The 16,947-nt window shown below is 39.5% G+C and overlaps 1 protein-coding gene and 1 long non-coding RNA gene across 12 annotated transcripts in view; one reads left to right on the top strand and one right to left on the bottom strand.

Annotated features, from left to right (window-relative positions):
* Positions 1–9,566, bottom strand: part of LOC106730042 — a 455,276-nt gene extending 445,710 nt beyond the window's left edge. Inside the window, exon 1 of the long non-coding RNA XR_004318244.1 lies at positions 9,171–9,566. This is a non-coding gene — a long non-coding RNA (uncharacterized LOC106730042). The remainder of the gene's footprint in view (positions 1–9,170) is intronic.
* Positions 1–16,947, top strand: part of MEF2C (myocyte enhancer factor 2C) — a 162,194-nt gene that overhangs the window by 4,888 nt on the left and 140,359 nt on the right. For 8 of the 11 annotated variants that reach the window (XM_032475838.1, XM_032475813.1, XM_032475830.1 and 5 more), the window contains one exon: positions 11,061–11,151. The gene's annotated coding sequence lies outside the window, so the exon portion shown is untranslated. Of the gene's footprint in view, positions 1–11,060; positions 11,152–15,142; positions 15,666–16,947 lie in introns of those variants that run through there. The other 3 variants (XM_032475778.1, XM_032475734.1, XM_032475844.1) reach the window with 2 other exon arrangements.

Here is a 16,947-nt window from a genome sequence, read left to right as displayed (position 1 = left end):
TTCCAAGTATTAAAACTAACACCAGTATTAACCTATGAAATCAGTGGGCAAAACAAAATCACTTTGTAATACACTACTGACCAGCTGGCCATATTTTTCCCACTTGGGTGCCCTGGCAACAAAACATGAAAGGTCTTACCATCAAAATGATATTATTTATATAGCTTTGAAGTTTCCAGTGTGCTCTCTAAGGCTGAGTTGACACAAAGGATTTAATAGTCATTTAATGTTTTTAGTTTCATACAATGGGAGACTTTTTTAATGAAAGAAAAAAAAATTCACCACACTCAATGCTGTAAGCCAGTATGTGAATATGTTTGTTCGTGTCAGAAAAACACTGGAACGAGAAACAGGCGTGGCGGAGAACCCCTAATCTGAAGTGATAAAAATATCTGAATCCCAGAGAGGTTAATAGCAGCAGCTGGGGATGGAGAGAGGTTAAAAGGCTGGGAATGTGGACTGCCGTGTTGCCTGGGATGCCAGTGTTGTGAAGGCCCTTCATGATTGCTGGGCAGACCGAGGTAATTACCGAGGTGATAAGGAACATTTGTATTGATTGGAAGTCGCTTTGGTGAAAAGCCACATTTCTTAAGTGATCAAGAACAAGCGCTAGTCCTGGGTGCAGCGAATCTCGGCTCACAGCCACTGACAGTCACTGAAATACGCACGTGTTTGTGGGCCAGCTGTCACTGCAGGTAGAGGTCCCTGGATCCAAAGCCCATTTTAAAGGTTTTGCTGAGATTCTGGGATCCAAGGAGCATATTCCATCCAAGAAAAGATAGGTGCTACTCCTCAGATAAGTGAAGATGAAGACATTCAGAAATGCACAGAAATTTCAGAGAACTAGCTCCCCATGTTGCTTAGTCAGTTTTCTCATTACAATAGGTGGAATCTATGTGGCTTTTTTTTTTTTTTTGCTTGTTTTAATATGAATCAAGATAGGCAATGGGAAAACTCATACCATTTTGAACTCTCATTCTTACTATTTTGAAAGGTGTTCACTAACTTAAAAGTCCCATGAAACTTAAGATGATTCAGGAGAACAGGAACAAATGATGGAGAAAAGGTAAGGTTGCAGGATTAGGACTTGGAAGACTTTATGCTTACTCTACACTAAAGCAGTGGCTTGCAAAAAAAAATGTACGTAAGAAACACTGGAGGAGTTAATTAAAATGCAGGTCCCTGAGATTGAGGCTCCATGGACCTGAGGTGGGGCCCAGGAACCTGCGTGAATCTGACGCACTCTGAAAACCTGCTCTCTGCGCTAGGTTGTTCAGTCCTCACTGGAGCCTTCTCTAAGCGGTGGGTTCCCCTGCTCTACAGTAGCAAGAAAATGAGCACTTAGAGATCTCAGGCCCTGAGAGATCAAAGGGAACATGCGGACACAGCTACAGATATTCTATGTCCACTTTTATTTACTGTCTGATATAGTTTTGCCTAAGTAGTTCATTACTTTTCATTCTTTTTATGTAGGTTGGCAAATGATAAGGTTCACCCAATACTAATGATAAGGCAAAACTCATTCTCAAGTTCTCCTGAGGTTTCAGGCACTAAATAGTATAGCCTGAAATATGAAAAATGGCTTGAACTGACCCCTTAGGAAAGTCATGAAAAAAAAGCACACACAGTGTTTAATATGAGAAGTATGTATGCAAACATATTCAGTTTTAGAATACTAGAATTCTAGTTTTAGAAGCTTTAGAATACCAGTGATCACTGACCGAGGGAGTTTAAAGGGTTATTGGCCTAGTGTTAATGTATGGGAAACCGCAGGCTTTATTCTTCTGTATGTGAGTCACTTTGTGGCCATAGGCTACACAAACTAGAATCTCACAGTTACATAAGGGTAAGGTGAGAATGTGTGGCTGGATGAACACAAATCCTTCACAAATGCTAGATAAACAAGATAAGCACATGCTTTACTGGCTGCGAGTTAATCATCATTGTAATCAAAGAGTAATTATAGTGATTAATAACAAAAATAATCATAGAAACTCTTCTATGACCATACTGTCTATAGCATAAATCATCAATTATTTAGAAATAAGCTCATTTGTTAGTAGTATTTTATTTTGAAGTCATTCAGATAAATAGAAAAATATTATTAATAAAGCCCCCTGGTTCTGAAATAGAAAATGTAGCTTTCCAAAGCAAGAAAAAAAATCTGATTAATTGTTAATAACCAGTAGAGTGTGTGTGTGTGTGTGTGTGTGTGTGTGTGTGTGTGTGTGGCCTTACTGAGTTTACAACTGAAAATTAAAAATTTACAACTGAAAATAAAGAGATGGAGCAGAAAAGATGAAGGAAAGACAAAAGAAATAAAGATGAAAAAGGAAGGAAATGGAAAAGATGGGAGTAAATCTGTTGATTAGCTATTTAGCTATTTCTAAAGGGATCAAAAGGAACACAAAAATTGAAGAATGTTTCTTACATACCCCTCTTTAAGTAGTGTTCAAACTCATTTACTTAAGACTCATATTTCATTTCTGAATATAGTATACTCTATTTAATATGGATGTTCCATATTTAGAGGTTTAATGCTATACAAAGTTGGGACATATTTCATTGATGTGCCCGATCTTTGCACACAGGAAGATGCTTTACCAGTGATTTCATAGAGGAGATAAAGGGCAGAATGCATTTTGCCCTCCAACCTTGAACCTCTCCCCAATCCTTCCAAATTCTTCCCTCCATCCAGGAAGTAACACTATTCTTATCACAGGGTTTTTATATTCCCTTCAAGACATTTCTGGAGAAATAATCACTAACAACACCTCTGGTGGCTTTTGGGGTGGGGGCAGAAGGGACTGCACAACACAGTAGGCGGTGATCCAAGGGACACACAGCAACTGTGTGCCTCCTATGCAAAGAGGGAATAGAAAAGGAAACCAGGGCAGCAGGAACTAAAGTATATTATATTTTTTAAAAAACTAATAAGTAGACAAATGTTCAAGAATCATGATATTTTGCTGAGAGAGAACTTGTCTTTCAATCCCAACCTTTTCAAAAATAATACAATGTCTTCCTCAAGGAAGAGCCAGGCTTCTCACTGACTTGCAGCCAGGACAGAACACCAGGACCTGAGACATACTGAGAGTCTCCTCCCCAAAGCATCTCCTGACCAACACAGCAGGAATTTTGCAGAATTTGTGTAATCACAGATATTCCTTTGGATTATGAACTCTTTTCGGAAAACTTCTGAAGAGAAGTTCATTTAAAGGAATAACACATTGCTACTGCATCACAAAGTAAGTGGCCGGAGTGCTTGGCTCCTCTGGTAGAACATAGTCCAAGAGAATTCAGGAACATAAAGAGGCTTCTGAGGAATGAAAGGACCTTGTGGGTCATATCAGGGAGAGGCTGGGAGGAGATAGAGGCACTCAATAAAGAGCTATTATTGATTTTTAAAACTGCAGCTGAGTGAGCGGAGCATGCCAGAGTGAAAGGAGAACTGGCTGAAGGTGAGTGGAGGGAAGATGGTGATACAAAGACAAGCTTCAGCAACCTTACCATTTTGCCTGCACCACACCCATAATCTTGATTACAAAGGACTTAAAAATTCAGATTTAATAGGAAGCCACTAATTCTATACATTTATGCCAAGGTTCCATAAATTTAAGTGTGAGATTATGTAATAAATAAGCAATTGAGAAGATGTCTGATATAGTTAAAAAATAAAATTTTGGTGCCTTATTCTGGGCAAATATAATTATTTTCATAAGCCTGATCAAATCGAGTATGAATACAAAAAAAGATTCTCTGAAAAGGTTATATAAAATACTGACGAGGATATTAGAAATTGGACACCCCAAAGTGCAAGGCTTCTTGGTATAATGCATATTGGTTTGATCAACATATTGTCATAAGTATGTTTTACATTTATTTCAAATATGAAATGCTTTTATGAAATAAAACTGCTTTGAAGCATGAAAGCTGATAGAAAAGAAAATATCGTCTAAAATTTTGTTAGATGACTGATGTTGAGATGTTTTTCAGGAATATGGGATAGCCCTTGAAAGTGAAATAGTATAATGATAGCTAACTTTATTGAACGTTTTCTACATGCCAGGCACTAAATGGCTATACAAGTACAATTTCACATCTTCTTGTTAGCAAAATCATCATCCTGGGGAGGTCCCGCAACTTTCCCCATTTTACAATGAGGATATTTAGAGAATAAAGGTTAAATGATTACTAAGTGTTTGAGCCTGGATTCTAATCCAGGGTCTCTATCTACCCTTTCACTCTGGCCTTATCCTGTTGTACATTGTCTGAAAAGGTATTTCCCACAATGTTCATACATGATATATAACTTTTCATTAATGAAACTGGCTTCTCAAAAAAATGAGCATAACTTTTATGAGTGTTAGTTGCCAAAATGTCTCCTTAAAGGCTACACATTTATATCAGGGACATCCTAGAAATTCCCATCTTATATCTGCGATTAGTGTCAATTTATGAAGCAGATATCCAATAATCTGCTGCTTTATAATCATATCATAGTTTCCATCAAGCACCTTGTTCATGACATTTGGTTTGGATTTAGTTTCAGTAACAAATTCATCCTTAATGATAATGACTTGCCAACAGACTGTTAAGATTGCAGAGTAAACTCCTAAGGACATTTCTGTAGAAACTTAAATGCAAGGACACCATTACTGAAATAAGCAAAGAGCTTCCTAAAGTGTGAGCCTTGAAGAGGTTGACACACGGTTAGACACATATTTATGAAATATTTTCTGGCTGGGAAAAAATATCGATTATATCATTTCCTGCTCTCATCATCCCTATAAGTGAGCAAAGTTTATGAGTATAAGGAAGCCGCATAGCATTGTAGCTAAGGGTATCTACTGGAAACAAATCAACATGGTTTCACATCCTTTGTCTGACACTTACGAGCTATGTGACCTGGGGCAGGTACTGTTACCTCTCTAAGCTTTAGTTTTTAAAATCTGTAAGACGGGGAGAATGGTAGTACCTATCAGAAAGGTTGTTGCTTAGGTAAAAAGAAGTAAAGTTTACAAAGCAATTAATACAGTATTAATCCAATACTGACAAATAGTGAGTGGCCATTAAATGTTATGCATTTTGAACTTACTTATTTTAACCCACATTCTAATAAGGTAGTATTATTTTTGCACATATACTACAAATCTTTGTATTACCAATATGAATATTATTGATACAGAAATATTTAACTACAAATTTATCTTAGAAACCTTTTATAAGAGATCAGACCTTTTTTGGTTTGGATCTTTGACTCAGTGAACTAGTACTCACTGGTAAAATGATTTTAATCATGGACTTAAATTTTAAAGTTTTATTGCATTTTACTTTTAATTCTCATCATATTCCAAAATAATTTAGACAGACTTCATCCCAAACAATGAAAATTAATTCTCCCTCTTTCTGGTAAATTAGAATATAGATATAATTATGTTATCTCATTGTTTTTAAATCTAGTGAGTATTGGAAACATATAAATCCATGCATGATATTGCCTTGAAAAAATACAATTTTATATTGTTTGGTTTGGTTTAAAATTTTAAGTTATAAATAAAATATTTTAGAAATAAATGTGTACATTCTCAGCTAAGTAAAATACCATCATTTGGAAAATTACCTAGATAGAGAGGATTGGTAATGTGGTAGCTTTATTCTCTCCTTTCTAGATTCTTTTGTCTTGGTGTTCCTAATGAGAAGAGTTTGCATGAATACCAGATGTAAATTGCTTAATAATGTTTTTGAGTCTGTTTTTTCCTGTAGCACATACTTACACCTATCATGAAATCATGAGGAATCACACACATCCCAAGTGGGACTTTATTCAAACCAAAAATGCAAAATGCTATGGTTTCTGTTTTTCAAGAAGTGGCAAACAGTCCCTGAGACATAGCTCTACCGCTGATCATGCATCCAACAGAGAACTACTTCTAGGTCCCTCTTGGACAGAATGCTCCATTAGGCATTCCACGGGCTCCCCCTTCCCAGCAGGCCTCTGCCCAGCCCCGTTGCCATAGATGGCCATCAGACATTTGGAATGACATCAGGAGATAATCTGAGCAGGCTCTGCCCAAAAGAATTCAAGCTAGCGGGAGACTGAAGATATCAATGTCTTCTTGGCTGACAACAGCATTCCAAAGGTCAAGCAGGGTGAAAAGAGGATAGATGGAGTTTCCAGTGCCTTTTCAACAACCAAGCAGCTAACAAGTATAAGGAAACATCCCTCAGGGAGAGAATAAACAAATAAATACAGACAAAAGAAGCCCAAAAGTATCCCAGAGGCACCATCTTGTGAGAGGGAAATAAGGCAACAGACAGCCATTGAGTCAGGAAATTTTAGGATTAAGGAAACCTCTGTCTCTTAAAGGTAAAACTCACAAATAGCTCTCATGCAGAACGAATCTCTACCTCTCTGACAATCTACTTCTCCGACTTCTACGGTGATAGCCCACTATGGAACTTAACGGTGTAGAAGTACAACTCCTCGCAGGAGAGCAGAAATGGCTAACTTTCACTGCAGCTGACTGCTTTCCCACCTCTGGGCTTCACACTGAACAGCTCATTTAATCCTCAGAACAAAGTTTTGAAGGTAGCACTTTACGTTCCACATTTTATTCATGAGGAAACGGAGGCAAAGGGAGGTTCAGTAACTCGTGTGTAATCATACAGTTACCATGGGATAGAGCCAACTGGCTTTTGGCCACATAGAGCCTCCCTAGTCAGGCTAGCGTTTTAGGTAGTCAGCTGTGGAAATATGTCCATGCTTCTAATACATATGAAAGCACTTGAAGAATTTCAAAGATTTTCTCTTTGGTTATCAGGTTTCAGGGAGAATGGGAAGAACGCTTTCTACCATGAAGCACATACAAATGGTAAATTAATAAGAGAAATAAAGACAATAATTCAAATATGCATCAGCTCTGGAGAAATTCAAGCTTTAAAAAATCATTTTGTTTTAAAAGTATCATTCATAAGTACTCTTATCTGAACACTTAGTGGTCCTTCACTAAGGGTTAACTTAAAAGCTAATTATCATAAACTCCCAGAATTAACACCAATATATCACTTCCAAATAACAGTAAGAAACACAGGGGATAGTCATGGCAAAACCAACCAACCAACCAAAGCACTGAAGTTAGAAAGTTTGTGCTTTGTTTCTAAATGTGTATATGTTCTGTTGCCTTACATGCCTGGAATAGTGTAATTTGCAATTACGCTTTGTTCATGTTATTAACGTTTCTGGTCAAATTCCACCCCAGTGATATCACTCTAAGACATAATCAATGTATCTGATACTATCGTCATCAAATTTGAGGAAGATTACGCTTTGTTAACAATTTTCACCTTATGTAACACCCTTCCTCTCTGACCTTAAGAGTGCTTTTAGCTGTTATTTTAAAAGGATAATTCCATTTCCTCAGAATTTTTTTTAGTACAAGTAAGCACAATGTTATGCCAATTACTCTTTTTAAAAAGGCATTCTATGAATCTATGACATTACCAATAATACATTTTCAGTTTGGGAAACAGTGTTATTCCCCATACACCTTATTCTTTATTAAATGGAATTTCTCCCTGAAAGAATATTTAGAGATATTTTCTCTTCTAAAAGAGTACTTTTCTCTGAAATCTTCTGTCAGGTCACCTTTCTTTACAGTTAATTTGCCTTGCCAACCCCCAGCCACTGCCCAGGTCTGGCATAAAGAGTACAATACCCTGTCAGGTGACCTTACCTTCTTTCCAAATTTATGGCATGATTTGGGGTTGCATCTCTTAACTTCCCTTTTTTTGGTAAAAAATTAGTTGCTGTGTTAAGTGTTCCCTGAGACCTCTTTCAGCAGGAAGATACCAAAATTCTGACTTTAAAACCTTCCACATTACTACCAAGAAATACAAATGCAAAGAGGGTCCTAAAATTTGACCGGTATCATAAAACCAGTTATTCCTTTCTTTCTTTAACCAACATTCATTTAAAACTCTAGCAGCACATTCTGACAGAACTTTATGCAATGATGGAAACTTTTAACATCTAACAGTCAAATAAAGGTAGCCACTAGCCACCTGTAGCTACTGGGCACTTTAAAAGCGGCTAGTGTACCTGAGGGACTGATTTTAAATTTTATTTAATTTTAATTAACTTAAAAGAACCACTTACGGTCAGCGGCTACCACACTGGTAGCAGTTCATAGCTTCAAGAACACGACAATACAAACATTTTACCCTTTTGATTTATTCAGCATGTACTCTACCATGCCTTCCGAGCACTGATCCTCCTACCACGTTTTCGCTTCGTAGAACTCCACAGACAGATCAAAAAACAGCACAGGCATTTCCATTTCGTGATGATAATTTTGCAAGAGATCCCAGAACTGTTCTTATGTGCTAACAAATACAGAGGCTTGGAAGGGGAAAGGAACTTTTTTGATTTTTTTTTTTTTCTGTGTTTTCTCCCCAGTACCCCGTTTCTCCTTGTAGTTTGTGGCCTTCCTCTAGCCAGAGCGCGCCCATCTCCAGCGGGGCACCTTAACTACTAGACTTTATTGCTAGTTTTTTGAAATAACCCTGTGGACCCTGAGGGAGTTTGGACTTTAAAAAAGACCCAGTTCGGGGACCCTGTCCTTTCCTATAGGTCGGCCAGGTGAAAAGGCAGGCCGGCTGGCGCGGGACCTGCGCGAGGCCCCGTCGCTCTCCTAGGCTTGCAAAACGCTCGGAGCCCTCGGGGCAGCCCGTGCGGCCGGACGCGGACCGCGCGCCAGCGCTTTGTGCACGTGCGTGGGTGGGCTCGCTCCGAGCGTCGCTCGGCGTCGCTCTGCGCGCCCCTCCAGATCTGTGGGGTCCTCTTTCGTCAACTGAGGGTAAATATCCCCAAGTTCCCCAAACCACACCAGCAGGGCAAGTCCCCCGACACCGCCCCCGCCCGTTACCGAAGCCCACCCACCGCCGCTGGCCCCTTCTCCATCCGTCCCCTCCAGCCCGCCACGCGGCCTCTTCGCCCAGCAACCAGCCGTGTTCCCCCAAGCCGTGACTTCCCGGCTCTGGACACCACCCGGCACACGCCTGGCCGAGACAGCTTGGCCTCCCCTCCACGCGCCCAGGCCCAGCAGCCCCCAGAAGGGCCCCGAGCCCGCCCCCTCCTCGCCCGTGGCGCTCGCACGTGGCGCACTCACCCCCTAGAGCTGCCTCCGAGCTTTGGAAACGCTCCGGGGAGGGAGCCCCCGCCCCCTCAGCTCCGTCCTCGCGGGAAAGTGGGTTGGGGGAGGCCGACCCAGAGAAGAATGTGTAGGTACCGAGAGCTGTGTTAGAGGGGAGGACCGGCAATAATTGGCTGGCTCGGCGGCTGTTGCGCCTCTGCTGAACGCCTAGCCAGCGAGGATTCACTTTCCACACAAATCAACCTGAGGGATTGCTGCTGCCTACAGTCAATAACTCAGCGGAGTGAGCTGCTGAAACCGGAGGCGTTCCGGGGTCTGGGTCTCTAAAGGGGGCTGTCCGGACAGAATCCCAGCCTTCAGCTTCCCAGACAAAGGAGTGGGCACCAAAACGCAGGGTGACATTTTTCACCCCTACCCCCACCCCTCTGAGTAAGGATCTTTTAAAATTAAAGGGCACACGCACACATAGAGGTATCTAGAAGAAATAGTTAAAAGGGGAAGTGCGAAAATTCAATCTTTGAATTGAAGGTTTCTATATTTCAAGAAATGGAATAGAATCAGTGTTCCGATGAATATTTAACAATTTTGTAAGTAAAAAGTAAAGTCCATTAAATGTGGCCATGCATGTGGATACTTTTTAATGAACTATACATTTGTAGGCAAATTAGTGATCAAGCCTTATTTGGGCATACTGACCCAGGAAAAGGAAGAAATGTATCATAATTTGTAGTGGCATTTTAAAAAGCCTTAACATCTATCAGACATTATTTCATGATGATTGCATTTCTGTACGGTGAAAAGGCCCTGGGAGATGTGTATTATGATGCCTACTTAATAGACTGTAAAACCAAGCAGAGCTGGGAGAAAGAGAATTTACCAGGTGACCTGGTACTGACTCCCAAGTTGAGGCTAACTCACTGTGGGCCTGAATCTGAAAGACCAAACTCAGCTAACACCCTTAAAATAAAAGTGACCAAAATTCTTCATTTCTCCTTGACTGTGAAGCAACTTAAAAATAAAAATAAATCTTAAGGATGACAACCCAAAAATAGAGGCTTTATAAATCTTAATGACTCTTGACTATGAAAAGTCTTCCTGCTAATACAAATGGGAAATAGATATTGACCATTATGGTCTGACATGTGTCAAGGCGGGGAGGACTAGACCCATTCTGAAGCCAAAGAAAAGTTCATTTGTGTGCTCAAAGTCATTGAAAGCTGGTTTTAAACAGAGGCTAACACACAGGAGCACTTGTCTGTGTTCAGTACAGTAAAACACGGCTTGGAAGGATAAGGTATTATTGGTTAATAGAATGCATTAAGCGTACTGAATTCACATCACTAATCCCAAAGTATTTAAAGTTGGCCTTTAGGCAACATATAAAATAAGCCCTTTCAGCAACTTCAGTTGAAACTTCAGTATCCCAACTTGACAAATTTTATTAGCTTGGGATATGATGAATTTGACTTTCTTCCTTGTAATTCTTCATCAGATATTAAAATAAAGGTACAAAAATAAAGATAAATATAAGAGCTTTAGATATGAGCTAAAGGATGTGATTAAGCCTTGGCTTGTAATAACAAATCCTTCTTATATGGCAGATTCTCAATCACAAACAGTCCATGTGACGTACACTGTGCATGGACTAAAGCTGAACCTAAAGAATTTTTGAAATTTAGATATTTGCCGTTATTTACTTTAAAGGTTATAAGTATTATCACAATTAATGATCATTTTAATTAATTTATATTTAATACCCATTTATTTGGTTTAAAATTAGAATTAACATTAATGGTACTTCAGATTAGAAGTTTTAGAAATAAATTAATCTGAATGTATTTTAATATCAACATTCTTAAAAAAAGTTTTTTAATTGTGTACCTTGTTGTACTTATGCATTTTAAGGTGCCAAAGAAGAGTTGCAAACTGTGAAGTAACTTCTATGAAGAGATGAAGTAAAGAATGGAAGGCAAATGACGGACTGTATGTGTATGTGGTAAGTGCTTAACATGTGTTATTATCACCTACCACAAAGTTAATGCATAAAGGTGAACCTGCCAAACTCTTTGTCATTAGGTATTTATAATGTAAACATGTATAAAAGTGATAAAATGTTGCATAACCATTATGTACTTTATTATAGAGCAGTACCATACCATTTTGCTTAAAACTCGCGTCACCTTTCAGGGCCTACCTTTGCAAATCTGTTTTACAAATAATCCATTTCAGGAAAACTTGTGTGAGTCATCTCTACTGTAACTATAAAAAGAGATAACATTTTTTTCTGCTATTGGAATTTGTGTCTTACTACTTTTTATATCTGAACTTCTATGTTCAATTATCATGTGTGTGTTGAAAATATTCTAGCTGAAGAACAGATACTACTGTAGTTGAATAGTCTTGAGGGGTAGATTAATCTATAGACTGCCTTCATTTTAGGGTGGGTTGCTGTGGCAACCTCCTCAGCTTACTTTAGAATAATTTTTTAAAGCTCACTTCAAGAGCTACACCCAGCGTGGGCCAAGCTTAAAAGCAGGCAGACCCAGTGCACAGTGTTTTAGTAGATTGCTGATTTGATGTAGTGAAGTAGTAAGGAGTGGAGGGTGGAGCAAGATGATATGCAGCCCCAAAGAGAAATTTGAAATTAGCTTTCCTTTCCCTAGAGTTAAAATTCTGAGGATCATGCGCTCTGTAACTTCTGTGGCACTTTAGTTAAAATATATTGCTAAACAATTTTTTGGGGGGGATAAGTTAATATATATTTACAGGTTTAATAAAGCACTCATGATACTTATTTAATGAAAGAAATACTTGGTGATTGGGAAGGAAAACAGAGCTGGTTTAAATAGTACATCAGTCCCAGACATCATTTTCTCTTACAGGAAGTATTCTCCCCTCCTTTTTTAACAGGATAGGCCACTAGCTTTCAATTGGCTTAAAGGGTATAAAAATTTTCCACTTTCCAGTCATAGAACTGGAATAGATTGGAGAATTCACTTAACATATAAGCAAATTGAAGCCCACAGAGGACACACTCATTAGTTAAGTTCTAAATGAACTAGAGAATCCAGGCCTCCTAACACCTAGTACAAGCTCCTCCCTACATTGGAAAATACTCTGATCCTAGCCAAGTACCATTAGGTGGCAAGGAACAGGATGATTTTGATTAAAAAAAAAAAAAGTTCAGAAGTATTTAAAGATGAACACAAAGCACATCTTGGATTAACCACTTTGTAGATTACCAGTGAATAATTTTAAATCTCAGGTGACTTTCTATTGTGTATTTCTGCACAACCTCTTCTGTTCCACTTCGACTATAAAGGCTCATAAGAAGGAAACTAATGCTAATATTAACTTAGGTTACATATAATTAAGAAGCTAAATCTCCTGAGAGGAATATCTTATATTTTAAAAGGCCAACTGTGGTACATTCCAGATCTAAATTATTTTCAAATTATCCACAATGTGGGGTTATACATACCTTTAAATGCTTGTACTATCACTGATAATTATGGGCTTATTGTAATGTTTATTATTAAATAATTCTTTAGAATGTTGAAAGGTTAAATAGTTTCTTTTTGAAGGAAAACAATCTAAAACTGAAATGTACTGTAGTAAATAAAAATACTCTTTATTATCCATCAAAAATAGTACGGTTAAAAGTCATGTATTGAATATGTCTTTTTGCTCATGTAAAATAGGCTGTTACAATTCATTAATTTCACACATTATGGCAATAAACTTAAATGTTCCTGCAAATGATTTGCTTTGTCAGGACATCTGTGAATCTGGAAAAAATTAATTTCTTTTTTACCACCATATATAGACATATCTTTAGTATTCAAAATGTTGATGCACCTTTAAATTTTTGGATTGTTTTTTAGAAGTTGTACCTTAAATGAAAACCTGATATAAATCATCTCTGCCATATTATTAAAATGAATTCATGGTAATAGTAAACTCACCAGATGAAAAACAAAACAGGCAAACAAATATATTGTAGATACTAATCTGCAAGAAATAATGGTATTTCATATGGTTTTTGCTTTGTGACAGTTGGCCATGCTCTCCTATAATAATAATAGCAAAAGATTCATAATGTCTGGGCTGATAGTCACAATGGTGATGAGCCAGAAGCCTGAAGATTATTCAGATCTAGTTGTACTGGCCTGAAAATCAACCTTCCCCTTGCAAGTGAAGCCTTCGGGCAGATGCTTAAATGTTGAGCCCATTCTTCTGAGAAACGCTACCCAGATTAAATAGCCCCTACAATGAAGCAGGAGCTGTTTGATTCACACTGCCCTCATGCATTAAAATAGTCTAGAGGCATAATGCAGAACTGAACAGGAAATGCAACTAGTCATTGAGTTAAACACATAGTGCTGAAAGGATTTTTTTTTAAGTGAGGAAATATCTTTAATTAGCTAGATATTCCAGTATACTCGTATTGTCTGCACTTGTACAGTCAATATTTTTATTTCCCCGGTGTATTTTCTCTTCTTCCTTTCACAACATTAAAAATTTTAAATTTAGTTTAAATATTTTATATAATCTATAGTTCTACTGGCATGTAATCTTATTTTTTCGTGGCTTGTTTACTAGTTGTTATATTTTATCTTTGGCTTTACTGGGCGTGGTGTAATTGGCTAGGGAGGGGAGGGGCTCAATCCCTAGTAGCCTTTCTTAAATCTTGAATATTAACCTTTTTTTTTTTTGTAAGGAAAAGTATTTACTGTTCTTAAACCTTAACATAAGTATCTTCCTTATCAGTCTCTATTGCTGCTTCCTGTGCAGCTGAAACTCTTCAGGATAAGTGAAGTCATCGGCTATCGGATAGGGAAGCCTAATGCATTTGGGAAGTTGGTTTGGTTTACATGTTAATGCCTTGGATAAAATCCAGTAAGGTGTGGAAGAGATATTGTGGGAGGAGGGAGGGGAAACTCTCCGAATAAGCTGCTGCCCGGGGAAATATTTCCAACCTGATTAGAAAGTTCATGGCCCCAAGATGAAGTCGAGATTTCATATACTGGTAATTCTTTTATTATTTTATACATTACTAACACTTGAAAAGCATTTCGGTTCACGTTCTTGCCCTCCAACCTCTCAGGGCCGACAACCGCATATTTTGAAGGGAAGGCGCGCTGGAATCGAGTGCTGCGGACACCGTAGTCTGGGGGTTTTAAGCGTTAATAACGGAGGAGCGCTCGGACGGGTGGAAGAATGAAGTGGTTAACGCGTCTCCAAACGCGGGGGAAAGTCATAAGAGCAACTGTTAGGGTCGCGCTCCTATTGGTCAGAGGAAAGATCCCGACTTTAGAAGGACTTTCCTGCTGGCTGGCTCGCAGCGTCCCCGGGGAGCGAGCGCGCTGCAGCCGAAGACTCGGTCCTCCGAGCGTCCTCGGCGGCGGCGCCGGGAGAGAGCAGGCAGCCGCCGCTCGCGGTGTTGTCTGCATTTCGAGCAATAAAGAATTGTCATTAGGTGTGCGTATGGCATGTGCCATTACCCCACCGTAAAACTAAAATTAGCAAAATGTCAGGAATGGAAAGATTGATTCACCAAGATGCAATTATCATTTAAAAGTGCTTGATTGAGGTACTGATGTTCAGTGATTTATTCTGCATACCATATACATAATTAAAGCAGTGTAGTGGAGTAATTTATCAATCTAGTTGAGACTGGAGGGGTGAGGAAGGAACTGCTGTATGTTTGTTTTATTAAAATGCTCCGAGGTCTAGTCCCGCCCCCCTTTTGCAAGAGTGAAACTGATGATTTCTCCAGCTCGCGAGGAGAGTCAACCGTTTGGGATTGTGAGGGAGATTGGAAAAGGCAGCGCGAGGCAAAGGCAAGGACAAAATAAAATAAAGGAAAAGAAGGCAAGAGGCACTTCATGGGACTTGCTGCTTAGAACCCCCAGCCGTGTGCTGTTTTCTCTACCACCCCCGCCTCCCCTCCCAATATCCTTCCACTCCCCCCGCCCCCCGCCTTTTTTTACGCGATGTTTCAAAGGCTGTGAGCGGCTCTCCTTTTCCCATTCGTCTTCTGTCACTTCCTTCCTGGACGCAGTTTTCTGGACGAGTCTGGTTACTTTTAATCCGGCGGGCCGCTGAGAGCCACTTTCTCCTCCTCCTCCTCCTCTTCCCCTTCCTCCTCCTCCTCCTCCTGCTGCTGCTGCTGCTGCTCCGAGCGGCCTCGGCGCGCGCGAATGCGCGGTCCCGAGCGCGCCTCCCCCGCGCGCGCTCCTTCCGCGCGCGCACACACACATCGTCTCCAGCTCTCTCCTTGCTCTGCTCGCAGTCAGACACTTGAGCACACGCGTACACCCAGACATCTTCGGGCTGCTATTGGATTGACTTTGAAGGTTCTGTGTGGGTCGCCGAGGCTGCATGTTTGAATCAGGTGGAGAAGCACTTCAAGGCTGGACGAAGTAAAGATTCTTGTTATTTTTTTTTTCTCTCTCTCTTAAGAAAGGAAAATATCCCAAGGACTAATCTGATCGGTTCTTCCTTCATGTAAGTACCTCTGACATTTCTCCAGGAAATAGAAATAGCCGGGGTATTGTCTCTGAAATCTGCATCAGTTATATTCCACTGCACCGAATCTATCCCTGTGCCTTTTTGGAGGCTGAAGTTAAGGCTTGCTGGCCATTCTTTTCTTAGATTCCATGATTTCCTTGTGTTTTGCTAAAAGTAACTTTTTTGATAGTCTTTTCTGTTTGCCATCAGTTATTGAAATCACTCCTGACTAGTTCTTGTCACACTAGTGTGTTTAAAGTTTCATGAAGTTAGTTCACATCATTAGCATGTTATGGTGGAGCGTGTGGAGCCTGTGGATTTTAATATTTCACAGAATGTTCTGTGACCTTGAAGTACATGCCTTAAGATTTAGCTGTTCACTATGCAAAGATGCTTCTGTGAGTCCCACCAAAGACTGATTATTTGCTTTGGGTTATGCTTCTGAGCCACTAAATCTTGGGATTAGTTTGAGCTAAAGCATGGCTGTCTGTCAGAGTATACCTTTGTGCATCTCCTTCCTTTACCAAAGTGCTGGCTTGAGAGAGGGCTTCTTAGCTGGTGTGGACAAAAAGTAATACCCTGGCCATGGTAGTCTATACATTTCACTGTTCTTGTTGGGATTTCAGTATGTGCATTGCTGTTCATATCGAGTCAAATACATAACTGTTTAAAAACAAACAAGGTTAAGTCACTTCAGTTGCCTTCTCTTTGGACTTTGGATGAAAGTTACCAAACTCAGTGATAAAGTTTGGCACAAATGAAGTATATATAGACACGGCACACTGTTTATTGTTTTATGAAGTATTATGCAAGTATTTAAGTTGAATACTAGTGTTATCTCCTTCTCAGAATACGGCTATTCATTCCTAAAGGAAATTGTATGTCTGAAACACTTCTGACTGTTCTAGGTCCAGTAGTTATCACTTTGGGGGAAAAGGTCTTTTTCTTCCCATTTTAATAATGTGTGTCTTTTGTGTTAAATACCTTTATATGTAAATGCTGACAGTATAATAAGTAGAATCAGGCTCTCTGCCAGTTCTTTAACCGGTCCTCAGTGGAGAATTGCTTTGACATGAAGTGCGTTTTACTATTGTGCATCTGATACTAACTCTAATAGTAACCGTCTTGTGAAATGGTTAGTGCGTACCTATGTTTTCTAAGTGTTATAAAGGAACCCTGGCTACCTCATTATACCAGTCAAAGAGAGTGACCAGCCTCTTTTTCACTGGCACCTTGCAGTGGAATTGTGGTTGCAGAGTAAAGATGTTTATGTAGAGCA

Source organism: Camelus ferus, chromosome 3 (genome assembly GCF_009834535.1).
Source record: "Camelus ferus isolate YT-003-E chromosome 3, BCGSAC_Cfer_1.0, whole genome shotgun sequence".
Classification (NCBI taxonomy): Eukaryota; Metazoa; Chordata; class Mammalia; order Artiodactyla; family Camelidae; genus Camelus; species Camelus ferus.
This window is presented reverse-complemented; position numbering and strand designations above follow the sequence as displayed.